A 23817-nucleotide genomic window follows, 5' to 3' on the forward strand; every position below is an offset into this window, starting at 1 on the left:
TTGATTTTGAGTTTGCACAGTGACATAAAGAAAGCAGCATATCTTAGGGTACAGATCGATGAATAGGAAGAGAATCTTAAAAAATGTACAAACTTTTTTCTGGAGAGGGCCTGGGTAGCTCAGTCGGTAGAGCATCAGACTTTTAATCTGAGGGTCCAGGGTTCAAGTCCCTGTTCAGGCGTCTTTCAAATTTCATCCTATCACTTTGTTTAAATTTCAGCTTGTACTTTAAGTTAAGTTACATGCTTAGTTCACTCATTTGTTATTAAAAAAAAAAATTGTGGCTTTTGTTCTAGATAGGAAAATATACATTTGATTATGTCCAAACTGAATGCACGATGCTTTGCTTGATTTTTGCATTGTACAGTGATATTAAGCAGGAACATATGTTTCCCATAAAAAGCAAGCAGAACCAAAGTGAGTTCTACTTTTCTCTGTAGCACATGTGGCATCAACATTATGAAAGACAATAAACATCAGTACTGAGCTGTACGTATGTGAATTCAGCTTTGGAGAAAGCTAAATCAATTGCTTGATGTTGCAGCTCCACCTGCTTGTAACTGCACAAGTCTGATAGCTTTTCACTGGGCTGAGTGCTCAACACTGCTCTTTCCCATTTTCCTATGCATAGAGTTAAAAAAGAGATGTAACCTGACACCTCATTGTGCTGGCAGACAGTGTTGACTTTGATTTTGAGTTTGCACAGTGACATAAAGAAAGCAGCATATCTTAGGGTACAGGTCGATGAATAGGAAGAGAATCTTAAAAAATGTACAAACTTTTTTCTGGAGAGGGCCTGGGTATCTCAGTCGGTAGAGCATCAGACTTTTAATCTGAGAGTCCAGGGTTCAAGTCCCTTTTCAGGCGTTTTTTAAATTTCATCCTATAACTTTGTTTAAATTTCAGCTTGTACTTTAAGTTCAGTTACATGCTTAGTTCACTCATTTGTTATTAAAAAATAAAAATGTTGCTTTTCTTCTAGATAGGAAAAGATACATTTGAATATGTCCAAACTGAATGCACGATGCTTTGCTTGATTTTGGCATTGTACAGTGATATTAAGCAGGAACATATGTTTCCCATAAAAAGCAAGCAGAACCAAAGTGAGTTCTACTTTTCTCTGTAGCACATGTGGCATCAACATTATGAAAGACAATAAACATCAGTACTGAGCTGTACGTATGTGAATTCAGCTTTGGAGAAAGCTAAATCAATTGCTTGATGTTGCAGCTCCACCTGCTTGTAACTGCACAAGTCTGATAGCTTTTCACTGGGCTGAGTGCTCAACACTGCTCTTTCCCATTTTCCTATGCATAGAGTTAAAAAAGAGATGTAACCTGACACCTCATTGTGCTGGCAGACAGTGTTGACTTTGATTTTGAGTTTGCACAGTGACATAAAGAAAGCAGCATATCTTAGGGTACAGGTCGATGAATAGGAAGAGAATCTTAAAAAATGTACAAACTTTTTTCTGGAAAGGGCCTGGGTAGCTCAGTCGGTAGAGCATCAGACTTTTAATCTGAGGGTCCAGGGTTCAAGTCCCTGTTCAGGCGTCTTTTAAATTTCATCCTATCACTTTGTTTAAATTTCAGCTTGTGCTTTAAGTTAAGTTACATGCTTAGTTCACTCATTTGTTATTAAAAAATAAAAATGTTGCTTTTCTTCTAGATAGGAAAAGATACATTTGAATATGTCCAAACTGAATGCACGATGCTTTGCTTGATTTTGGCATTGTACAGTGATATTAAGCAGGAACATATGTTTCCCATAAAAAGCAAGCAGAACCAAAGTGAGTTCTACTTTTCTCTGTAGCACATGTGGCATCAACATTATGAAAGACAATAAACATCAGTACTGAGCTGTACGTATGTGAATTCAGCTTTGGAGAAAGCTAAATCAATTGCTTGATGTTGCAGCTCCACCTGCTTGTAACTGCACAAGTCTGATAGCTTTTCACTGGGCTGAGTGCTCAACACTGCTCTTTCCCATTTTCCTATGCATAGAGTTAAAAAAGAGATGTAACCTGACACCTCATTGTGCTGGCAGTGTTGACTTTGATTTTGAGTTTGCACAGTGACATAAAGAAAGCAGCATATCTTAGGGTACAGATCGATGAATAGGAAGAGAATCTTAAAAAATGTACAAACTTTTTTCTGGAGAGGGCCTGGGTAGCTCAGTCGGTAGAGCATCAGACTTTTAATCTGAGGGTCCAGGGTTCAAGTCCCTGTTCAGGCGTCTTTTAAATTTCATCCTATCACTTTGTTTAAATTTCAGCTTGTGCTTTAAGTTAAGTTACATGCTTAGTTCACTCATTTGTTATTAAAAAATAAAAATGTTGCTTTTCTTCTAGATAGGAAAAGATACATTTGAATATGTCCAAACTGAATGCACGATGCTTTGCTTGATTTTGGCATTGTACAGTGATATTAAGCAGGAACATATGTTTCCCATAAAAAGCAAGCAGAACCAAAGTGAGTTCTACTTTTCTCTGTAGCACATGTGGCATCAACATTATGAAAGACAATAAACATCAGTACTGAGCTGTACGTATGTGAATTCAGCTTTGGAGAAAGCTAAATCAATTGCTTGATGTTGCAGCTCCACCTGCTTGTAACTGCACAAGTCTGATAGCTTTTCACTGGGCTGAGTGCTCAACACTGCTCTTTCCCATTTTCCTATGCATAGAGTTAAAAAAGAGATGTAACCTGACACCTCATTGTGCTGGCAGTGTTGACTTTGATTTTGAGTTTGCACAGTGACATAAAGAAAGCAGCATATCTTAGGGTACAGATCGATGAATAGGAAGAGAATCTTAAAAAATGTACAAACTTTTTTCTGGAGAGGGCCTGGGTAGCTCAGTCGGTAGAGCATCAGACTTTTAATCTGAGGGTCCAGGGTTCAAGTCCCTGTTCAGGCGTCTTTTAAATTTCATCCTATCACTTTGTTTAAATTTCAGCTTGTGCTTTAAGTTAAGTTACATGCTTAGTTCACTCATTTGTTATTAAAAAATAAAAATGTTGCTTTTCTTCTAGATAGGAAAAGATACATTTGAATATGTCCAAACTGAATGCACGATGCTTTGCTTGATTTTGGCATTGTACAGTGATATTAAGCAGGAACATATGTTTCCCATAAAAAGCAAGCAGAACCAAAGTGAGTTCTACTTTTCTCTGTAGCACATGTGGCATCAACATTATGAAAGACAATAAACATCAGTACTGAGCTGTACGTATGTGAATTCAGCTTTGGAGAAAGCTAAATCAATTGCTTGATGTTGCAGCTCCACCTGCTTGTAACTGCACAAGTCTGATAGCTTTTCACTGGGCTGAGTGCTCAACACTGCTCTTTCCCATTTTCCTATGCATAGAGTTAAAAAAGAGATGTAACCTGACACCTCATTGTGCTGGCAGACAGTGTTGACTTTGATTTTGAGTTTGCACAGTGACATAAAGAAAGCAGCATATCTTAGGGTACAGATCGATGAATAGGAAGAGAATCTTAAAAAATGTACAAACTTTTTTCTGGAGAGGGCCTGGGTAGCTCAGTCGGTAGAGCATCAGACTTTTAATCTGAGGGTCCAGGGTTCAAGTCCCTGTTCAGGCGTCTTTTAAATTTCATCCTATCACTTTGTTTAAATTTCAGCTTGTGCTTTAAGTTAAGTTACATGCTTAGTTCACTCATTTGTTATTAAAAAATAAAAATGTTGCTTTTCTTCTAGATAGGAAAAGATACATTTGAATATGTCCAAACTGAATGCACGATGCTTTGCTTGATTTTGGCATTGTACAGTGATATTAAGCAGGAACATATGTTTCCCATAAAAAGCAAGCAGAACCAAAGTGAGTTCTACTTTTCTCTGTAGCACATGTGGCATCAACATTATGAAAGACAATAAACATCAGTACTGAGCTGTACGTATGTGAATTCAGCTTTGGAGAAAGCTAAATCAATTGCTTGATGTTGCAGCTCCACCTGCTTGTAACTGCACAAGTCTGATAGCTTTTCACTGGGCTGAGTGCTCAACACTGCTCGTTCCCATTTTCCTATGCATAGAGTTAAAAAAGAGATGTAACCTGACACCTCATTGTGCTGGCAGACAGTGTTGACTTTGATTTTGAGTTTGCACAGTGACATAAAGAAAGCAGCATATCTTAGGGTACAGATCGATGAATAGGAAGAGAATCTTAAAAAATGTACAAACTTTTTTCTGGAGAGGGCCTGGGTAGCTCAGTCGGTAGAGCATCAGACTTTTAATCTGAGGGTCCAGGGTTCAAGTCCCCGTTCAGGCGTCTTTTAAATTTCATCCTATCACTTTGTTTAAATTTCAGCTTGTGCTTTAAGTTAAGTTACATGCTTAGTTCACTCATTTGTTATTAAAAAATAAAAATGTTGCTTTTCTTCTAGATAGGAAAAGATACATTTGAATATGTCCAAACTGAATGCACGATGCTTTGCTTGATTTTGGCATTGTACAGTGATATTAAGCAGGAACATATGTTTCCCATAAAAAGCAAGCAGAACCAAAGTGAGTTCTACTTTTCTCTGTAGCACATGTGGCATCAACATTATGAAAGACAATAAACATCAGTACTGAGCTGTACGTATGTGAATTCAGCTTTGGAGAAAGCTAAATCAATTGCTTGATGTTGCAGCTCCACCTGCTTGTAACTGCACAAGTCTGATAGCTTTTCACTGGGCTGAGTGCTCAACACTGCTCTTTCCCATTTTCCTATGCATAGAGTTAAAAAAGAGATGTAACCTAACACCTCATTGTGCTGGCAGTGTTGACTTTGATTTTGAGTTTGCACAGTGACATAAAGAAAGCAGCATATCTTAGGGTACAGATCGATGAATAGGAAGAGAATCTTAAAAAATGTACAAACTTTTTTCTGGAGAGGGCCTGGGTAGCTCAGTCGGTAGAGCATCAGACTTTTAATCTGAGGGTCCAGGGTTCAAGTCCCTGTTCAGGCGTCTTTTAAATTTCATCCTATCACTTTGTTTAAATTTCAGCTTGTGCTTTAAGTTAAGTTACATGCTTAGTTCACTCATTTGTTATTAAAAAATGAAAATGTTGCTTTTCTTCTAGATAGGAAAAGATACATTTGAATATGTCCAAACTGAATGCACGATGCTTTGCTTGATTTTGGCATTGTACAGTGATATTAAGCAGGAACATATGTTTCCCATAAAAAGCAAGCAGAACCAAAGTGAGTTCTACTTTTCTCTGTAGCACATGTGGCATCAACATTATGAAAGACAATAAACATCAGTACTGAGCTGTACGTATGTGAATTCAGCTTTGGAGAAAGCTAAATCAATTGCTTGATGTTGCAGCTCCACCTGCTTGTAACAGCACAAGTCTGATAGCTTTTCACTGGGCTGAGTGCTCAACACTGCTCTTTCCCATTTTCCTATGCATAGAGTTAAAAAAGAGATGTAACCTGACACCTCATTGTGCTGGCAGACAGTGTTGACTTTGATTTTGAGTTTGCACAGTGACATAAAGAAAGCAGCATATCTTAGGGTACAGATCGATGAATAGGAAGAGAATCTTAAAAAATGTACAAACGTTTTTCTGGAGAGGGCCTGGGTATCTCAGTCGGTAGAGCATCAGACTTTTAATCTGAGGGTCCAGGGTTCAAGTCCCTGTTCAGGCGTCTTTTAAATTTCATCCTATCACTTTGTTTAAATTTCAGCTTGTGCTTTAAGTTAAGTTACATGCTTAGTTCACTCATTTGTTATTAAAAAATAAAAATGTTGCTTTTCTTCTAGATAGGAAAAGATACATTTGAATATGTCCAAACTGAATGCACGATGCTTTGCTTGATTTTGGCATTGTACAGTGATATTAAGCAGGAACATATGTTTCCTGTTGTGAATTTGGATTCTGGGCTCCCCCGGTGGCTACTGGTGGAATTGAACTTGTGACATCATCTTCCCTGTTCACCTGTTCTGATTAGATCTGGGTGTCGCTATATAACCTGGCTTCTCTGTTAGATGCTTGCCGGTCAACAATGTTATCAGAAGCCTCTCTGTGCTTGTTCCTGCTCCCAGACAGCTACTAGATAAGTTGGACATTCGTCCATGTTTTGTTTTTGTATTTTGGTTCCAGTTCACAGCTGCAGTTTCGTTACTGTGTCTGGAAAGCTCTTGTTGATCAGGAATTGCCACTCTGGTATTATGAGTTAATGCCAGAGTCCTAAAGTAATTTCTGGATGTGTTTTGTTAGGGTTTTCTACTGACCATGAAAGTATGCTTTCTGTCTTCTGCTATCTAGAAAGCGGACCTCAAATTTGCTAAAACTATTTTCCTGCTGCGTTTGTTGTTTCATCTCATATCACCGCCAATATATGTGGGGGGCCTCTGTCTCCTTTTTGGGCATTTCTCTAGAGGTGAGTCAGGTCTTATATTTCCCTCTGCTAGCATTATTTAGTTCTCCGGCCGGCGCTGGGCATATAGGGATAAAAAGTAGGACATGCTACCTGGCTACTTCTAGATGATGCGGTAGGTTTAGTTCATGGTCAGTATAGTTACATCTTCCAAGAGCTTGTTCCTATTGAGGCTTATGCTAGTTCTCTGGCCATGGAGATCATGACAGTTTCCCATAAAAAGCAAGCAGAACCACAGTGAGTTCTACTTTTCTCTGTAGCACATGTGGCATCAACATTATGAAAGACAATAAACATCAGTACTGAGCTGTACGTATGTGAATTCAGCTTTGGAGAAAGCTAAATCAATTGCTTGCTGTTGCAGCTCCACCTGCTTGTAACTGCACAAGTCTGATAGCTTTTCACTGGGCTGAGTGCTCAACACTGCTCTTTCCCATTTTCCTATGCATAGAGTTAAAAAAGAGATGTAACCTGACACCTCATTGTGCTGGCAGACAGTGTTGACTTTGATTTTGAGTTTGCACAGTGACATAAAGAAAGCAGCATATCTTAGGGTACAGGTCGATGAATAGGAAAAAAAATGTACAAACTTTTTTCTGGAGAGGGCCTGGGTAGCTCAGTCGGTAGAGCATCAGACTTTTAATCTGAGGGTCCAGGGTTCAAGTCCCTGTTCAGGCGTCTTTTAAATTTCATCCTATCACTTTGTTTAAATTTCAGCTTGTGCTTTAAGTTAAGTTACATGCTTAGTTCACTCATTTGTTATTAAAAAATAAAAATGTTGCTTTTCTTCTAGATAGGAAAAGATACATTTGAATATGTCCAAACTGAATGCACGATGCTTTGCTTGATTTTGGCATTGTACAGTGATATTAAGCAGGAACATATGTTTCCCATAAAAAGCAAGCAGAACCAAAGTGAGTTCTACTTTTCTCTGTAGGACATGTGGCATCAACATTATGAAAGACAATAAACATCAGTACTGAGCTGTACATATGTGAATTCAGCTTTGGAGAAAGCTAAATCAATTGCTTGATGTTGCAGCTCCACCTGCTTGTAACAGCACAAGTCTGATAGCTTTTCACTGGGCTGAGTGCTCAACACTGCTCTTTCCCATTTTCCTATGCATAGAGTTAAAAAAGAGATGTAACCTGACACCTCATTGTGCTGGCAGACAGTGTTGACTTTGATTTTGAGTTTGCACAGTGACATAAAGAAAGCAGCATATCTTAGGGTACAGATCGATGAATAGGAAGAGAATCTTAAAAAATGTACAAACTTTTTTCTGGAGAGGGCCTGGGTATCTCAGTCGGTAGAGCATCAGACTTTTAATCTGAGGGTCCAGGGTTCAAGTCCCTGTTCAGGCGTCTTTTAAATTTCATCCTATCACTTTGTTTAAATTTCAGCTTGTGCTTTAAGTTAAGTTACATGCTTAGTTCACTCATTTGTTATTAAAAAATAAAAATGTTGCTTTTCTTCTAGATAGGAAAAGATACATTTGAATATGTCCAAACTGAATGCACGATGCTTTGCTTGATTTTGGCATTGTACAGTGATATTAAGCAGGAACATATGTTTCCCATAAAAAGCAAGCAGAACCACAGTGAGTTCTACTTTTCTCTGTAGCACATGTGGCATCAACATTATGAAAGACAATAAACATCAGTACTGAGCTGTACGTATGTGAATTCAGCTTTGGAGAAAGCTAAATCAATTGCTTGATGTTGCAGCTCCACCTGCTTGTAACTGCACAAGTCTGATAGCTTTTCACTGGGCTGAGTGCTCAACACTGCTCTTTCCCATTTTCCTATGCATAGAGTTAAAAAAGAGATGTAACCTGACACCTCATTGTGCTGGCAGTGTTGACTTTGATTTTGAGTTTGCACAGTGACATAAAGAAAGCAGCATATCTTAGGGTACAGATCGATGAATAGGAAGAGAATCTTAAAAAATGTACAAACTTTTTTCTGGAGAGGGCCTGGGTAGCTCAGTCGGTAGAGCATCAGACTTTTAATCTGAGGGTCCAGGGTTCAAGTCCCTGTTCAGGCGTCTTTTAAATTTCATCCTATCACTTTGTTTAAATTTCAGCTTGTGCTTTAAGTTAAGTTACATGCTTAGTTCACTCATTTGTTATTAAAAAATAAAAATGTTGCTTTTCTTCTAGATAGGAAAAGATACATTTGAATATGTCCAAACTGAATGCACGATGCTTTGCTTGATTTTGGCATTGTACAGTGATATTAAGCAGGAACATATGTTTCCCATAAAAAGCAAGCAGAACCACAGTGAGTTCTACTTTTCTCTGTAGCACATGTGGCATCAACATTATGAAAGACAATAAACATCAGTACTGAGCTGTACGTATGTGAATTCAGCTTTGGAGAAAGCTAAATCAATTGCTTGATGTTGCAGCTCCACCTGCTTGTAACTGCACAAGTCTGATAGCTTTTCACTGGGCTGAGTGCTCAACACTGCTCTTTCCCATTTTCCTATGCATAGAGTTAAAAAAGAGATGTAACCTGACACCTCATTGTGCTGGCAGTGTTGACTTTGATTTTGAGTTTGCACAGTGACATAAAGAAAGCAGCATATCTTAGGGTACAGATCGATGAATAGGAAGAGAATCTTAAAAAATGTACAAACTTTTTTCTGGAGAGGGCCTGGGTAGCTCAGTCGGTAGAGCATCAGACTTTTAATCTGAGGGTCCAGGGTTCAAGTCCCTGTTCAGGCGTCTTTTAAATTTCATCCTATCACTTTGTTTAAATTTCAGCTTGTGCTTTAAGTTAAGTTACATGCTTAGTTCACTCATTTGTTATTAAAAAATAAAAATGTTGCTTTTCTTCTAGATAGGAAAAGATACATTTGAATATGTCCAAACTGAATGCACGATGCTTTGCTTGATTTTGGCATTGTACAGTGATATTAAGCAGGAACATATGTTTCCCATAAAAAGCAAGCAGAACCAAAGTGAGTTCTACTTTTCTCTGTAGCACATGTGGCATCAACATTATGAAAGACAATAAACATCAGTACTGAGCTGTACGTATGTGAATTCAGCTTTGGAGAAAGCTAAATCAATTGCTTGATGTTGCAGCTCCACCTGCTTGTAACTGCACAAGTCTGATAGCTTTTCACTGGGCTGAGTGCTCAACACTGCTCTTTCCCATTTTCCTATGCATAGAGTTAAAAAAGAGATGTAACCTGACACCTCATTGTGCTGGCAGTGTTGACTTTGATTTTGAGTTTGCACAGTGACATAAAGAAAGCAGCATATCTTAGGGTACAGATCGATGAATAGGAAGAGAATCTTAAAAAATGTACAAACTTTTTTCTGGAGAGGGCCTGGGTAGCTCAGTCGGTAGAGCATCAGACTTTTAATCTGAGGGTCCAGGGTTCAAGTCCCTGTTCAGGCGTCTTTTAAATTTCATCCTATCACTTTGTTTAAATTTCAGCTTGTGCTTTAAGTTAAGTTACATGCTTAGTTCACTCATTTGTTATTAAAAAATAAAAATGTTGCTTTTCTTCTAGATAGGAAAAGATACATTTGAATATGTCCAAACTGAATGCACGATGCTTTGCTTGATTTTGGCATTGTACAGTGATATTAAGCAGGAACATATGTTTCCCATAAAAAGCAAGCAGAACCACAGTGAGTTCTACTTTTCTCTGTAGCACATGTGGCATCAACATTATGAAAGACAATAAACATCAGTACTGAGCTGTACGTATGTGAATTCAGCTTTGGAGAAAGCTAAATCAATTGCTTGATGTTGCAGCTCCACCTGCTTGTAACTGCACAAGTCTGATAGCTTTTCACTGGGCTGAGTGCTCAACACTGCTCTTTCCCATTTTCCTATGCATAGAGTTAAAAAAGAGATGTAACCTGACACCTCATTGTGCTGGCAGTGTTGACTTTGATTTTGAGTTTGCACAGTGACATAAAGAAAGCAGCATATCTTAGGGTACAGATCGATGAATAGGAAGAGAATCTTAAAAAATGTACAAACTTTTTTCTGGAGAGGGCCTGGGTAGCTCAGTCGGTAGAGCATCAGACTTTTAATCTGAGGGTCCAGGGTTCAAGTCCCTGTTCAGGCGTCTTTTAAATTTCATCCTATCACTTTGTTTAAATTTCAGCTTGTGCTTTAAGTTAAGTTACATGCTTAGTTCACTCATTTGTTATTAAAAAATAAAAATGTTGCTTTTCTTCTAGATAGGAAAAGATACATTTGAATATGTCCAAACTGAATGCACGATGCTTTGCTTGATTTTGGCATTGTACAGTGATATTAAGCAGGAACATATGTTTCCCATAAAAAGCAAGCAGAACCAAAGTGAGTTCTACTTTTCTCTGTAGCACATGTGGCATCAACATTATGAAAGACAATAAACATCAGTACTGAGCTGTACGTATGTGAATTCAGCTTTGGAGAAAGCTAAATCAATTGCTTGATGTTGCAGCTCCACCTGCTTGTAACTGCACAAGTCTGATAGCTTTTCACTGGGCTGAGTGCTCAACACTGCTCGTTCCCATTTTCCTATGCATAGAGTTAAAAAAGAGATGTAACCTGACACCTCATTGTGCTGGCAGACAGTGTTGACTTTGATTTTGAGTTTGCACAGTGACATAAAGAAAGCAGCATATCTTAGGGTACAGATCGATGAATAGGAAGAGAATCTTAAAAAATGTACAAACTTTTTTCTGGAGAGGGCCTGGGTAGCTCAGTCGGTAGAGCATCAGACTTTTAATCTGAGGGTCCAGGGTTCAAGTCCCCGTTCAGGCGTCTTTTAAATTTCATCCTATCACTTTGTTTAAATTTCAGCTTGTGCTTTAAGTTTAAGTTACATGCTTAGTTCACTCATTTGTTATTAAAAAATAAAAATGTTGCTTTTCTTCTAGATAGGAAAAGATACATTTGAATATGTCCAAACTGAATGCACGATGCTTTGCTTGATTTTGGCATTGTACAGTGATATTAAGCAGGAACATATGTTTCCCATAAAAAGCAAGCAGAACCACAGTGAGTTCTACTTTTCTCTGTAGCACATGTGGCATCAACATTATGAAAGACAATAAACATCAGTACTGAGCTGTACGTATGTGAATTCAGCTTTGGAGAAAGCTAAATCAATTGCTTGATGTTGCAGCTCCACCTGCTTGTAACTGCACAAGTCTGATAGCTTTTCACTGGGCTGAGTGCTCAACACTGCTCTTTCCCATTTTCCTATGCATAGAGTTAAAAAAGAGATGTAACCTGACACCTCATTGTGCTGGCAGTGTTGACTTTGATTTTGAGTTTGCACAGTGACATAAAGAAAGCAGCATATCTTAGGGTACAGATCGATGAATAGGAAGAGAATCTTAAAAAATGTACAAACTTTTTTCTGGAGAGGGCCTGGGTAGCTCAGTCGGTAGAGCATCAGACTTTTAATCTGAGGGTCCAGGGTTCAAGTCCCTGTTCAGGCGTCTTTTAAATTTCATCCTATCACTTTGTTTAAATTTCAGCTTGTGCTTTAAGTTAAGTTACATGCTTAGTTCACTCATTTGTTATTAAAAAATAAAAATGTTGCTTTTCTTCTAGATAGGAAAAGATACATTTGAATATGTCCAAACTGAATGCACGATGCTTTGCTTGATTTTGGCATTGTACAGTGATATTAAGCAGGAACATATGTTTCCCATAAAAAGCAAGCAGAACCAAAGTGAGTTCTACTTTTCTCTGTAGCACATGTGGCATCAACATTATGAAAGACAATAAACATCAGTACTGAGCTGTACGTATGTGAATTCAGCTTTGGAGAAAGCTAAATCAATTGCTTGATGTTGCAGCTCCACCTGCTTGTAACAGCACAAGTCTGATAGCTTTTCACTGGGCTGAGTGCTCAACACTGCTCTTTCCCATTTTCCTATGCATAGAGTTAAAAAAGAGATGTAACCTGACACCTCATTGTGCTGGCAGACAGTGTTGACTTTGATTTTGAGTTTGCACAGTGACATAAAGAAAGCAGCATATCTTAGGGTACAGATCGATGAATAGGAAGAGAATCTTAAAAAATGTACAAACTTTTTTCTGGAGAGGGCCTGGGTATCTCAGTCGGTAGAGCATCAGACTTTTAATCTGAGGGTCCAGGGTTCAAGTCCCTGTTCAGGCGTCTTTTAAATTTCATCCTATCACTTTGTTTAAATTTCAGCTTGTGCTTTAAGTTAAGTTACATGCTTAGTTCACTCATTTGTTATTAAAAAATAAAAATGTTGCTTTTCTTCTAGATAGGAAAAGATACATTTGAATATGTCCAAACTGAATGCACGATGCTTTGCTTGATTTTGGCATTGTACAGTGATATTAAGCAGGAACATATGTTTCCCATAAAAAGCAAGCAGAACCACAGTGAGTTCTACTTTTCTCTGTAGCACATGTGGCATCAACATTATGAAAGACAATAAACATCAGTACTGAGCTGTACGTATGTGAATTCAGCTTTGGAGAAAGCTAAATCAATTGCTTGATGTTGCAGCTCCACCTGCTTGTAACTGCACAAGTCTGATAGCTTTTCACTGGGCTGAGTGCTCAACACTGCTCTTTCCCATTTTCCTATGCATAGAGTTAAAAAAGAGATGTAACCTGACACCTCATTGTGCTGGCAGTGTTGACTTTGATTTTGAGTTTGCACAGTGACATAAAGAAAGCAGCATATCTTAGGGTACAGATCGATGAATAGGAAGAGAATCTTAAAAAATGTACAATCTTTTTTCTGGAGAGGGCCTGGGTAGCTCAGTCGGTAGAGCATCAGACTTTTAATCTGAGGGTCCAGGGTTCAAGTCCCTGTTCAGGCGTCTTTTAAATTTCATCCTATCACTTTGTTTAAATTTCAGCTTGTGCTTTAAGTTAAGTTACATGCTTAGTTCACTCATTTGTTGTTAAAAAATAAAAATGTTGCTTTTCTTCTAGATAGGAAAAGATACATTTGAATATGTCCAAACTGAATGCACGATGCTTTGCTTGATTTTGGCATTGTACAGTGATATTAAGCAGGAACATATGTTTCCCATAAAAAGCAAGCAGAACCACAGTGAGTTCTACTTTTCTCTGTAGCACATGTGGCATCAACATTATGAAAGACAATAAACATCAGTACTGAGCTGTACGTATGTGAATTCAGCTTTGGAGAAAGCTAAATCAATTGCTTGATGTTGCAGCTCCACCTGCTTGTAACTGCACAAGTCTGATAGCTTTTCACTGGGCTGAGTGCTCAACACTGCTCTTTCCCATTTTCCTATGCATAGAGTTAAAAAAGAGATGTAACCTGACACCTCATTGTGCTGGCAGTGTTGACTTTGATTTTGAGTTTGCACAGTGACATAAAGAAAGCAGCATATCTTAGGGTACAGATCGATGAATAGGAAGAGAATCTTAAAAAATGTACAAACATTTTTCTGGAGAGGGCCTGGGTAGCTCAGTCGGTAGAGCATCAGACTTTTAATCTGAGGGTCCAGGGTTCAAGTCCCTGTTCAGGCGTCTTTTAAATTTCATCCTATCACTTTGTTTAAATTTCAGCTTGTGCTTTAAGTTAAGTTACATGCTTAGTTCACTCATTTGTTATTAAAAAATAAAAATGTTGCTTTTCTTCTAGATAGGAAAAGATACATTTGAATATGTCCAAACTGAATGCACGATGCTTTGCTTGATTTTGGCATTGTACAGTGATATTAAGCAGGAACATATGTTTCCCATAAAAAGCAAGCAGAACCAAAGTGAGTTCTACTTTTCTCTGTAGCACATGTGGCATCAACATTATGAAAGACAATAAACATCAGTACTGAGCTGTACGTATGTGAATTCAGCTTTGGAGAAAGCTAAATCAATTGCTTGATGTTGCAGCTCCACCTGCTTGTAACTGCACAAGTCTGATAGCTTTTCACTGGGCTGAGTGCTCAACACTGCTCTTTCCCATTTTCCTATGCATAGAGTTAAAAAAGAGATGTAACCTGACACCTCATTGTGCTGGCAGTGTTGACTTTGATTTTGAGTTTGCACAGTGACATAAAGAAAGCAGCATATCTTAGGGTACAGATCGATGAATAGGAAGAGAATCTTAAAAAATGTACAAACTTTTTTCTGGAGAGGGCCTGGGTAGCTCAGTCGGTAGAGCATCAGACTTTTAATCTGAGGGTCCAGGGTTCAAGTCCCTGTTCAGGCGTCTTTTAAATTTCATCCTATCACTTTGTTTAAATTTCAGCTTGTGCTTTAAGTTAAGTTACATGCTTAGTTCACTCATTTGTTATTAAAAAATAAAAATGTTGCTTTTCTTCTAGATAGGAAAAGATACATTTGAATATGTCCAAACTGAATGCACGATGCTTTGCTTGATTTTGGCATTGTACAGTGATATTAAGCAGGAACATATGTTTCCCATAAAAAGCAAGCAGAACCAAAGTGAGTTCTACTTTTCTCTGTAGCACATGTGGCATCAACATTATGAAAGACAATAAACATCAGTACTGAGCTGTACGTATGTGAATTCAGCTTTGGAGAAAGCTAAATCAATTGCTTGATGTTGCAGCTCCACCTGCTTGTAACTGCACAAGTCTGATAGCTTTTCACTGGGCTGAGTGCTCAACACTGCTCTTTCCCATTTTCCTATGCATAGAGTTAAAAAAGAGATGTAACCTGACACCTCATTGTGCTGGCAGACAGTGTTGACTTTGATTTTGAGTTTGCACAGTGACATAAAGAAAGCAGCATATCTTAGGGTACAGATCGATGAATAGGAAGAGAATCTTAAAAAATGTACAAACGTTTTTCTGGAGAGGGCCTGGGTATCTCAGTCGGTAGAGCATCAGACTTTTAATCTGAGGGTCCAGGGTTCAAGTCCCTGTTCAGGCGTCTTTTAAATTTCATCCTATCACTTTGTTTAAATTTCAGCTTGTGCTTTAAGTTAAGTTACATGCTTAGTTCACTCATTTGTTATTAAAAAATAAAAATGTTGCTTTTCTTCTAGATAGGAAAAGATACATTTGAATATGTCCAAACTGAATGCACGATGCTTTGCTTGATTTTGGCATTGTACAGTGATATTAAGCAGGAACATATGTTTCCCATAAAAAGCAAGCAGAACCACAGTGAGTTCTACTTTTCTCTGTAGCACATGTGGCATCAACATTATGAAAGACAATAAACATCAGTACTGAGCTGTACGTATGTGAATTCAGCTTTGGAGAAAGCTAAATCAATTGCTTGATGTTGCAGCTCCACCTGCTTGTAACTGCACAAGTCTGATAGCTTTTCACTGGGCTGAGTGCTCAACACTGCTCTTTCCCATTTTCCTATGCATAGAGTTAAAAAAGAGATGTAACCTGACACCTCATTGTGCTGGCAGTGTTGACTTTGATTTTGAGTTTGCACAGTGACATAAAGAAAGCAGCATATCTTAGGGTACAGATCGATGAATAGGAAGAGAATCTTAAAAAATGTACAAACTTTTTTCTGGAGAGGGCCTGGGTAGCTCAGTCGGTAGAGCATCAGACTTTTAATCTGAGGGTCCAGGGTTCAAGTCCCTGTTCAGGCGTCTTTTAAATTTCATCCTATCACTTTGTTTAAATTTCAGCTTGTGCTTTAAGTTAAGTTACATGCTTAGTTCACTCATTTGTTATTAAAAAATAAAAATGTTGCTTTTCTTCTAGATAGGAAAAGATACATTTGAATATGTCCAAACTGAATGCACGATGCTTTGCTTGATTTTGGCATTGTACAGTGATATTAAGCAGGAACATATGTTTCCCATAAAAAGCAAGCAGAACCAAAGTGAGTTCTACTTTTCTCTGTAGCACATGTGGCATCAACATTATGAAAGACAATAAACATCAGTACTGAGCTGTACGTATGTGAATTCAGCTTTGGAGAAAGCTAAATCAATTGCTTGATGTTGCAGCTCCACCTGCTTGTAACAGCACAAGTCTGATAGCTTTTCACTGGGCTGAGTGCTCAACACTGCTCTTTCCCATTTTCCTATGCATAGAGTTAAAAAAGAGATGTAACCTGACACCTCATTGTGCTGGCAGACAGTGTTGACTTTGATTTTGAGTTTGCACAGTGACATAAAGAAAGCAGCATATCTTAGGGTACAGATCGATGAATAGGAAGAGAATCTTAAAAAATGTACAAACTTTTTTCTGGAGAGGGCCTGGGTATCTCAGTCGGTAGAGCATCAGACTTTTAATCTGAGGGTCCAGGGTTCAAGTCCCTGTTCAGGCGTCTTTTAAATTTCATCCTATCACTTTGTTTAAATTTCAGCTTGTGCTTTAAGTTAAGTTACATGCTTAGTTCACTCATTTGTTATTAAAAAATAAAAATGTTGCTTTTCTTCTAGATAGGAAAAGATACATTTGAATATGTCCAAACTGAATGCACGATGCTTTGCTTGATTTTGGCATTGTACAGTGATATTAAGCAGGAACATATGTTTCCCATAAAAAGCAAGCAGAACCACAGTGAGTTCTACTTTTCTCTGTAGCACATGTGGCATCAACATTATGAAAGACAATAAACATCAGTACTGAGCTGTACGTATGTGAATTCAGCTTTGGAGAAAGCTAAATCAATTGCTTGATGTTGCAGCTCCACCTGCTTGTAACTGCACAAGTCTGATAGCTTTTCACTGGGCTGAGTGCTCAACACTGCTCTTTCCCATTTTCCTATGCATAGAGTTAAAAAAGAGATGTAACCTGACACCTCATTGTGCTGGCAGTGTTGACTTTGATTTTGAGTTTGCACAGTGACATAAAGAAAGCAGCATATCTTAGGGTACAGATCGATGAATAGGAAGAGAATCTTAAAAAATGTACAATCTTTTTTCTGGAGAGGGCCTGGGTAGCTCAGTCGGTAGAGCATCAGACTTTTAATCTGAGGGTCCAGGGTTCAAGTCCCTGTTCAGGCGTCTTTTAAATTTCATCCTATCACTTTGTTTAAATTTCAGCTTGTGCTTTAAGTTAAGTTACATGCTTAGTTCACTCATTTGTTGTTAAAAAATAAAAATGTTGCTTTTCTTCTAGATAGGAAAAGATACATTTGAATATGTCCAAACTGAATGCACGATGCTTTGCTTGATTTTGGCATTGTACAGTGATATTAAGCAGGAACATATGTTTCCCATAAAAAGCAAGCAGAACCACAGTGAGTTCTACTTTTCTCTGTAGCACATGTGGCATCAACATTATGAAAGACAATAAACATCAGTACTGAGCTGTACGTATGTGAATTCAGCTTTGGAGAAAGCTAAATCAATTGCTTGATGTTGCAGCTCCACCTGCTTGTAACTGCACAAGTCTGATAGCTTTTCACTGGGCTGAGTGCTCAACACTGCTCTTTCCCATTTTCCTATGCATAGAGTTAAAAAAGAGATGTAACCTGACACCTCATTGTGCTGGCAGTGTTGACTTTGATTTTGAGTTTGCACAGTGACATAAAGAAAGCAGCATATCTTAGGGTACAGATCGATGAATAGGAAGAGAATCTTAAAAAATGTACAAACATTTTTCTGGAGAGGGCCTGGGTAGCTCAGTCGGTAGAGCATCAGACTTTTAATCTGAGGGTCCAGGGTTCAAGTCCCTGTTCAGGCGTCTTTTAAATTTCATCCTATCACTTTGTTTAAATTTCAGCTTGTGCTTTAAGTTAAGTTACATGCTTAGTTCACTCATTTGTTATTAAAAAATAAAAATGTTGCTTTTCTTCTAGATAGGAAAAGATACATTTGAATATGTCCAAACTGAATGCACGATGCTTTGCTTGATTTTGGCATTGTACAGTGATATTAAGCAGGAACATATGTTTCCCATAAAAAGCAAGCAGAACCAAAGTGAGTTCTACTTTTCTCTGTAGCACATGTGGCATCAACATTATGAAAGACAATAAACATCAGTACTGAGCTGTACGTATGTGAATTCAGCTTTGGAGAAAGCTAAATCAATTGCTTGATGTTGCAGCTCCACCTGCTTGTAACTGCACAAGTCTGATAGCTTTTCACTGGGCTGAGTGCTCAACACTGCTCTTTCCCATTTTCCTATGCATAGAGTTAAAAAAGAGATGTAACCTGACACCTCATTGTGCTGGCAGTGTTGACTTTGATTTTGAGTTTGCACAGTGACATAAAGAAAGCAGCATATCTTAGGGTACAGATCGATGAATAGGAAGAGAATCTTAAAAAATGTACAAACTTTTTTCTGGAGAGGGCCTGGGTAGCTCAGTCGGTAGAGCATCAGACTTTTAATCTGAGGGTCCAGGGTTCAAGTCCCTGTTCAGGCGTCTTTTAAATTTCATCCTATCACTTTGTTTAAATTTCAGCTTGTGCTTTAAGTTAAGTTACATGCTTAGTTCACTCATTTGTTATTAAAAAATAAAAATGTTGCTTTTCTTCTAGATAGGAAAAGATACATTTGAATATGTCCAAACTGAATGCACGATGCTTTGCTTGATTTTGGCATTGTACAGTGATATTAAGCAGGAACATATGTTTCCCATAAAAAGCAAGCAGAACCAAAGTGAGTTCTACTTTTCTCTGTAGCACATGTGGCATCAACATTATGAAAGACAATAAACATCAGTACTGAGCTGTACGTATGTGAATTCAGCTTTGGAGAAAGCTAAATCAATTGCTTGATGTTGCAGCTCCACCTGCTTGTAACTGCACAAGTCTGATAGCTTTTCACTGGGCTGAGTGCTCAACACTGCTCTTTCCCATTTTCCTATGCATAGAGTTAAAAAAGAGATGTAACCTGACACCTCATTGTGCTGGCAGTGTTGACTTTGATTTTGAGTTTGCACAGTGACATAAAGAAAGCAGCATATCTTAGGGTACAGATCGATGAATAGGAAGAGAATCTTAAAAAATGTACAAACTTTTTTCTGGAGAGGGCCTGGGTAGCTCAGTCGGTAGAGCATCAGACTTTTAATCTGAGGGTCCAGGCTTCAAGTCCCTGTTCAGGCGTCTTTTAAATTTCATCCTATCACTTTGTTTAAATTTCAGCTTGTGCTTTAAGTTAAGTTACATGCTTAGTTCACTCATTTGTTATTAAAAAATAAAAATGTTGCTTTTCTTCTAGATAGGAAAAGATACATTTGAATATGTCCAAACTGAATGCACGATGCTTTGCTTGATTTTGGCATTGTACAGTGATATTAAGCAGGAACATATGTTTCCCATAAAAAGCAAGCAGAACCACAGTGAGTTCTACTTTTCTCTGTAGCACATGTGGCATCAACATTATGAAAGACAATAAACATCAGTACTGAGCTGTACGTATGTGAATTCAGCTTTGGAGAAAGCTAAATCAATTGCTTGATGTTGCAGCTCCACCTGCTTGTAACTGCACAAGTCTGATAGCTTTTCACTGGGCTGAGTGCTCAACACTGCTCTTTCCCATTTTCCTATGCATAGAGTTAAAAAAGAGATGTAACCTGACACCTCATTGTGCTGGCAGTGTTGACTTTGATTTTGAGTTTGCACAGTGACATAAAGAAAGCAGCATATCTTAGGGTACAGATCGATGAATAGGAAGAGAATCTTAAAAAATGTACAATCTTTTTTCTGGAGAGGGCCTGGGTAGCTCAGTCGGTAGAGCATCAGACTTTTAATCTGAGGGTCCAGGGTTCAAGTCCCTGTTCAGGCGTCTTTTAAATTTCATCCTATCACTTTGTTTAAATTTCAGCTTGTGCTTTAAGTTAAGTTACATGCTTAGTTCACTCATTTGTTGTTAAAAAATAAAAATGTTGCTTTTCTTCTAGATAGGAAAAGATACATTTGAATATGTCCAAACTGAATGCACGATGCTTTGCTTGATTTTGGCATTGTACAGTGATATTAAGCAGGAACATATGTTTCCCATAAAAAGCAAGCAGAACCACAGTGAGTTCTACTTTTCTCTGTAGCACATGTGGCATCAACATTATGAAAGACAATAAACATCAGTACTGAGCTGTACGTATGTGAATTCAGCTTTGGAGAAAGCTAAATCAATTGCTTGATGTTGCAGCTCCACCTGCTTGTAACTGCACAAGTCTGATAGCTTTTCACTGGGCTGAGTGCTCAACACTGCTCTTTCCCATTTTCCTATGCATAGAGTTAAAAAAGAGATGTAACCTGACACCTCATTGTGCTGGCAGTGTTGACTTTGATTTTGAGTTTGCACAGTGACATAAAGAAAGCAGCATATCTTAGGGTACAGATCGATGAATAGGAAGAGAATCTTAAAAAATGTACAAACTTTTTTCTGGAGAGGGCCTGGGTAGCTCAGTCGGTAGAGCATCAGACTTTTAATCTGAGGGTCCAGGGTTCAAGTCCCTGTTCAGGCGTCTTTTAAATTTCATCCTATCACTTTGTTTAAATTTCAGCTTGTGCTTTAAGTTAAGTTACATGCTTAGTTCACTCATTTGTTGTTAAAAAATAAAAATGTTGCTTTTCTTCTAGATAGGAAAAGATACATTTGAATATGTCCAAACTGAATGCACGATGCTTTGCTTGATTTTGGCATTGTACAGTGATATTAAGCAGGAACATATGTTTCCCATAAAAAGCAAGCAGAACCACAGTGAGTTCTACTTTTCTCTGTAGCACATGTGGCATCAACATTATGAAAGACAATAAACATCAGTACTGAGCTGTACGTATGTGAATTCAGCTTTGGAGAAAGCTAAATCAATTGCTTGATGTTGCAGCTCCACCTGCTTGTAACTGCACAAGTCTGATAGCTTTTCACTGGGCTGAGTGCTCAACACTGCTCTTTCCCATTTTCCTATGCATAGAGTTAAAAAAGAGATGTAACCTGACACCTCATTGTGCTGGCAGTGTTGACTTTGATTTTGAGTTTGCACAGTGACATAAAGAAAGCAGCATATCTTAGGGTACAGATCGATGAATAGGAAGAGAATCTTAAAAAATGTACAAACATTTTTCTGGAGAGGGCCTGGGTAGCTCAGTCGGTAGAGCATCAGACTTTTAATCTGAGGGTCCAGGGTTCAAGTCCCTGTTCAGGCGTCTTTTAAATTTCATCCTATCACTTTGTTTAAATTTCAGCTTGTGCTTTAAGTTAAGTTACATGCTTAGTTCACTCATTTGTTATTAAAAAATAAAAATGTTGCTTTTCTTCTAGATAGGAAAAGATACATTTGAATATGTCCAAACTGAATGCACGATGCTTTGCTTGATTTTGGCATTGTACAGTGATATTAAGCAGGAACATATGTTTCCCATAAAAAGCAAGCAGAACCAAAGTGAGTTCTACTTTTCTCTGTAGCACATGTGGCATCAACATTATGAAAGACAATAAACATCAGTACTGAGCTGTACGTATGTGAATTCAGCTTTGGAGAAAGCTAAATCAATTGCTTGATGTTGCAGCTCCACCTGCTTGTAACTGCACAAGTCTGATAGCTTTTCACTGGGCTGAGTGCTCAACACTGCTCTTTCCCATTTTCCTATGCATAGAGTTAAAAAAGAGATGTAACCTGACACCTCATTGTGCTGGCAGTGTTGACTTTGATTTTGAGTTTGCACAGTGACATAAAGAAAGCAGCATATCTTAGGGTACAGATCGATGAATAGGAAGAGAATCTTAAAAAATGTACAAACTTTTTTCTGGAGAGGGCCTGGGTAGCTCAGTCGGTAGAGCATCAGACTTTTAATCTGAGGGTCCAGGGTTCAAGTCCCTGTTCAGGCGTCTTTTAAATTTCATCCTATCACTTTGTTTAAATTTCAGCTTGTGCTTTAAGTTAAGTTACATGCTTAGTTCACTCATTTGTTATTAAAAAATAAAAATGTTGCTTTTCTTCTAGATAGGAAAAGATACATTTGAATATGTCCAAACTGAATGCACGATGCTTTGCTTGATTTTGGCATTGTACAGTGATATTAAGCAGGAACATATGTTTCCCATAAAAAGCAAGCAGAACCAAAGTGAGTTCTACTTTTCTCTGTAGCACATGTGGCATCAACATTATGAAAGACAATAAACATCAGTACTGAGCTGTACGTATGTGAATTCAGCTTTGGAGAAAGCTAAATCAATTGCTTGATGTTGCAGCTCCACCTGCTTGTAACTGCACAAGTCTGATAGCTTTTCACTGGGCTGAGTGCTCAACACTGCTCTTTCCCATTTTCCTATGCATAGAGTTAAAAAAGAGATGTAACCTGACACCTCATTGTGCTGGCAGTGTTGACTTTGATTTTGAGTTTGCACAGTGACATAAAGAAAGCAGCATATCTTAGGGTACAGATCGATGAATAGGAAGAGAATCTTAAAAAATGTACAAACTTTTTTCTGGAGAGGGCCTGGGTAGCTCAGTCGGTAGAGCATCAGACTTTTAATCTGAGGGTCCAGGGTTCAAGTCCCTGTTCAGGCGTCTTTTAAATTTCATCCTATCACTTTGTTTAAATTTCAGCTTGTGCTTTAAGTTAAGTTACATGCTTAGTTCACTCATTTGTTATTAAAAAATAAAAATGTTGCTTTTCTTCTAGATAGGAAAAGATACATTTGAATATGTCCAAACTGAATGCACGATGCTTTGCTTGATTTTGGCATTGTACAGTGATATTAAGCAGGAACATATGTTTCCCATAAAAAGCAAGCAGAACCACAGTGAGTTCTACTTTTCTCTGTAGCACATGTGGCATCAACATTATGAAAGACAATAAACATCAGTACTGAGCTGTACGTATGTGAATTCAGCTTTGGAGAAAGCTAAATCAATTGCTTGATGTTGCAGCTCCACCTGCTTGTAACTGCACAAGTCTGATAGCTTTTCACTGGGCTGAGTGCTCAACACTGCTCTTTCCCATTTTCCTATGCATAGAGTTAAAAAAGAGATGTAACCTGACACCTCATTGTGCTGGCAGTGTTGACTTTGATTTTGAGTTTGCACAGTGACATAAAGAAAGCAGCATATCTTAGGGTACAGATCGATGAATAGGAAGAGAATCTTAAAAAATGTACAAACTTTTTTCTGGAGAGGGCCTGGGTAGCTCAGTCGGTAGAGCATCAGACTTTTAATCTGAGGGTCCAGGGTTCAAGTCCCTGTTCAGGCGTCTTTTAAATTTCATCCTATCACTTTGTTTAAATTTCAGCTTGTGCTTTAAGTTAAGTTACATGCTTAGTTCACTCATTTGTTATTAAAAAATAAAAATGTTGCTTTTCTTCTAGATAGGAAAAGATACATTTGAATATGTCCAAACTGAATGCACGATGCTTTGCTTGATTTTGGCATTGTACAGTGATATTAAGCAGGAACATATGTTTCCCATAAAAAGCAAGCAGAACCAAAGTGAGTTCTACTTTTCTCTGTAGCACATGTGGCATCAACATTATGAAAGACAATAAACATCAGTACTGAGCTGTACGTATGTGAATTCAGCTTTGGAGAAAGCTAAATCAATTGCTTGATGTTGC

At 38.1% G+C, this 23817-nt stretch overlaps 25 non-coding genes across 25 annotated transcripts; all 25 read left to right on the plus strand.

Annotated features, from left to right (window-relative positions):
* Window positions 1-108: 108 nt before the first annotated feature.
* Window positions 109-181, plus strand: TRNAK-UUU (transfer RNA lysine (anticodon UUU)). The gene has a single exon. It is a non-coding gene; the product is annotated as a tRNA-Lys (tRNA).
* A 1299-nt stretch (window positions 182-1480) lies between these two features.
* TRNAK-UUU (transfer RNA lysine (anticodon UUU)) lies at window positions 1481-1553 on the plus strand. The gene has a single exon. It is a non-coding gene; the product is annotated as a tRNA-Lys (tRNA).
* Window positions 1554-2162: 609 nt separating this feature from the next.
* Window positions 2163-2235, plus strand: TRNAK-UUU (transfer RNA lysine (anticodon UUU)). The gene has a single exon. It is a non-coding gene; the product is annotated as a tRNA-Lys (tRNA).
* A 609-nt stretch (window positions 2236-2844) lies between these two features.
* On the plus strand, window positions 2845-2917 carry TRNAK-UUU (transfer RNA lysine (anticodon UUU)). The gene has a single exon. It is a non-coding gene; the product is annotated as a tRNA-Lys (tRNA).
* Window positions 2918-3530: 613 nt separating this feature from the next.
* Window positions 3531-3603, plus strand: TRNAK-UUU (transfer RNA lysine (anticodon UUU)). Its single transcript has one exon. It is a non-coding gene; the product is annotated as a tRNA-Lys (tRNA).
* Window positions 3604-4898: 1295 nt separating this feature from the next.
* On the plus strand, window positions 4899-4971 carry TRNAK-UUU (transfer RNA lysine (anticodon UUU)). The gene has a single exon. It is a non-coding gene; the product is annotated as a tRNA-Lys (tRNA).
* Window positions 4972-6994: 2023 nt separating this feature from the next.
* TRNAK-UUU (transfer RNA lysine (anticodon UUU)) lies at window positions 6995-7067 on the plus strand. The gene has a single exon. It is a non-coding gene; the product is annotated as a tRNA-Lys (tRNA).
* Window positions 7068-8362: 1295 nt separating this feature from the next.
* On the plus strand, window positions 8363-8435 carry TRNAK-UUU (transfer RNA lysine (anticodon UUU)). Its single transcript has one exon. It is a non-coding gene; the product is annotated as a tRNA-Lys (tRNA).
* A 609-nt stretch (window positions 8436-9044) lies between these two features.
* On the plus strand, window positions 9045-9117 carry TRNAK-UUU (transfer RNA lysine (anticodon UUU)). Its single transcript has one exon. It is a non-coding gene; the product is annotated as a tRNA-Lys (tRNA).
* A 609-nt stretch (window positions 9118-9726) lies between these two features.
* Window positions 9727-9799, plus strand: TRNAK-UUU (transfer RNA lysine (anticodon UUU)). Its single transcript has one exon. It is a non-coding gene; the product is annotated as a tRNA-Lys (tRNA).
* Window positions 9800-10408: 609 nt separating this feature from the next.
* TRNAK-UUU (transfer RNA lysine (anticodon UUU)) lies at window positions 10409-10481 on the plus strand. Its single transcript has one exon. It is a non-coding gene; the product is annotated as a tRNA-Lys (tRNA).
* A 1296-nt stretch (window positions 10482-11777) lies between these two features.
* TRNAK-UUU (transfer RNA lysine (anticodon UUU)) lies at window positions 11778-11850 on the plus strand. The gene has a single exon. It is a non-coding gene; the product is annotated as a tRNA-Lys (tRNA).
* A 1295-nt stretch (window positions 11851-13145) lies between these two features.
* On the plus strand, window positions 13146-13218 carry TRNAK-UUU (transfer RNA lysine (anticodon UUU)). Its single transcript has one exon. It is a non-coding gene; the product is annotated as a tRNA-Lys (tRNA).
* A 609-nt stretch (window positions 13219-13827) lies between these two features.
* Window positions 13828-13900, plus strand: TRNAK-UUU (transfer RNA lysine (anticodon UUU)). The gene has a single exon. It is a non-coding gene; the product is annotated as a tRNA-Lys (tRNA).
* A 609-nt stretch (window positions 13901-14509) lies between these two features.
* On the plus strand, window positions 14510-14582 carry TRNAK-UUU (transfer RNA lysine (anticodon UUU)). Its single transcript has one exon. It is a non-coding gene; the product is annotated as a tRNA-Lys (tRNA).
* Window positions 14583-15877: 1295 nt separating this feature from the next.
* Window positions 15878-15950, plus strand: TRNAK-UUU (transfer RNA lysine (anticodon UUU)). The gene has a single exon. It is a non-coding gene; the product is annotated as a tRNA-Lys (tRNA).
* A 1295-nt stretch (window positions 15951-17245) lies between these two features.
* Window positions 17246-17318, plus strand: TRNAK-UUU (transfer RNA lysine (anticodon UUU)). Its single transcript has one exon. It is a non-coding gene; the product is annotated as a tRNA-Lys (tRNA).
* A 609-nt stretch (window positions 17319-17927) lies between these two features.
* TRNAK-UUU (transfer RNA lysine (anticodon UUU)) lies at window positions 17928-18000 on the plus strand. The gene has a single exon. It is a non-coding gene; the product is annotated as a tRNA-Lys (tRNA).
* A 609-nt stretch (window positions 18001-18609) lies between these two features.
* Window positions 18610-18682, plus strand: TRNAK-UUU (transfer RNA lysine (anticodon UUU)). Its single transcript has one exon. It is a non-coding gene; the product is annotated as a tRNA-Lys (tRNA).
* Window positions 18683-19973: 1291 nt separating this feature from the next.
* Window positions 19974-20046, plus strand: TRNAK-UUU (transfer RNA lysine (anticodon UUU)). The gene has a single exon. It is a non-coding gene; the product is annotated as a tRNA-Lys (tRNA).
* Window positions 20047-20655: 609 nt separating this feature from the next.
* TRNAK-UUU (transfer RNA lysine (anticodon UUU)) lies at window positions 20656-20728 on the plus strand. The gene has a single exon. It is a non-coding gene; the product is annotated as a tRNA-Lys (tRNA).
* Window positions 20729-21337: 609 nt separating this feature from the next.
* TRNAK-UUU (transfer RNA lysine (anticodon UUU)) lies at window positions 21338-21410 on the plus strand. The gene has a single exon. It is a non-coding gene; the product is annotated as a tRNA-Lys (tRNA).
* A 609-nt stretch (window positions 21411-22019) lies between these two features.
* On the plus strand, window positions 22020-22092 carry TRNAK-UUU (transfer RNA lysine (anticodon UUU)). Its single transcript has one exon. It is a non-coding gene; the product is annotated as a tRNA-Lys (tRNA).
* Window positions 22093-22701: 609 nt separating this feature from the next.
* On the plus strand, window positions 22702-22774 carry TRNAK-UUU (transfer RNA lysine (anticodon UUU)). Its single transcript has one exon. It is a non-coding gene; the product is annotated as a tRNA-Lys (tRNA).
* Window positions 22775-23383: 609 nt separating this feature from the next.
* Window positions 23384-23456, plus strand: TRNAK-UUU (transfer RNA lysine (anticodon UUU)). Its single transcript has one exon. It is a non-coding gene; the product is annotated as a tRNA-Lys (tRNA).
* Window positions 23457-23817: the final 361 nt, after the last annotated feature.

Source organism: Ranitomeya variabilis, chromosome 1 (genome assembly GCF_051348905.1).
Source record: "Ranitomeya variabilis isolate aRanVar5 chromosome 1, aRanVar5.hap1, whole genome shotgun sequence".
NCBI lineage: Eukaryota > Metazoa > Chordata > Amphibia > Anura > Dendrobatidae > Ranitomeya > Ranitomeya variabilis.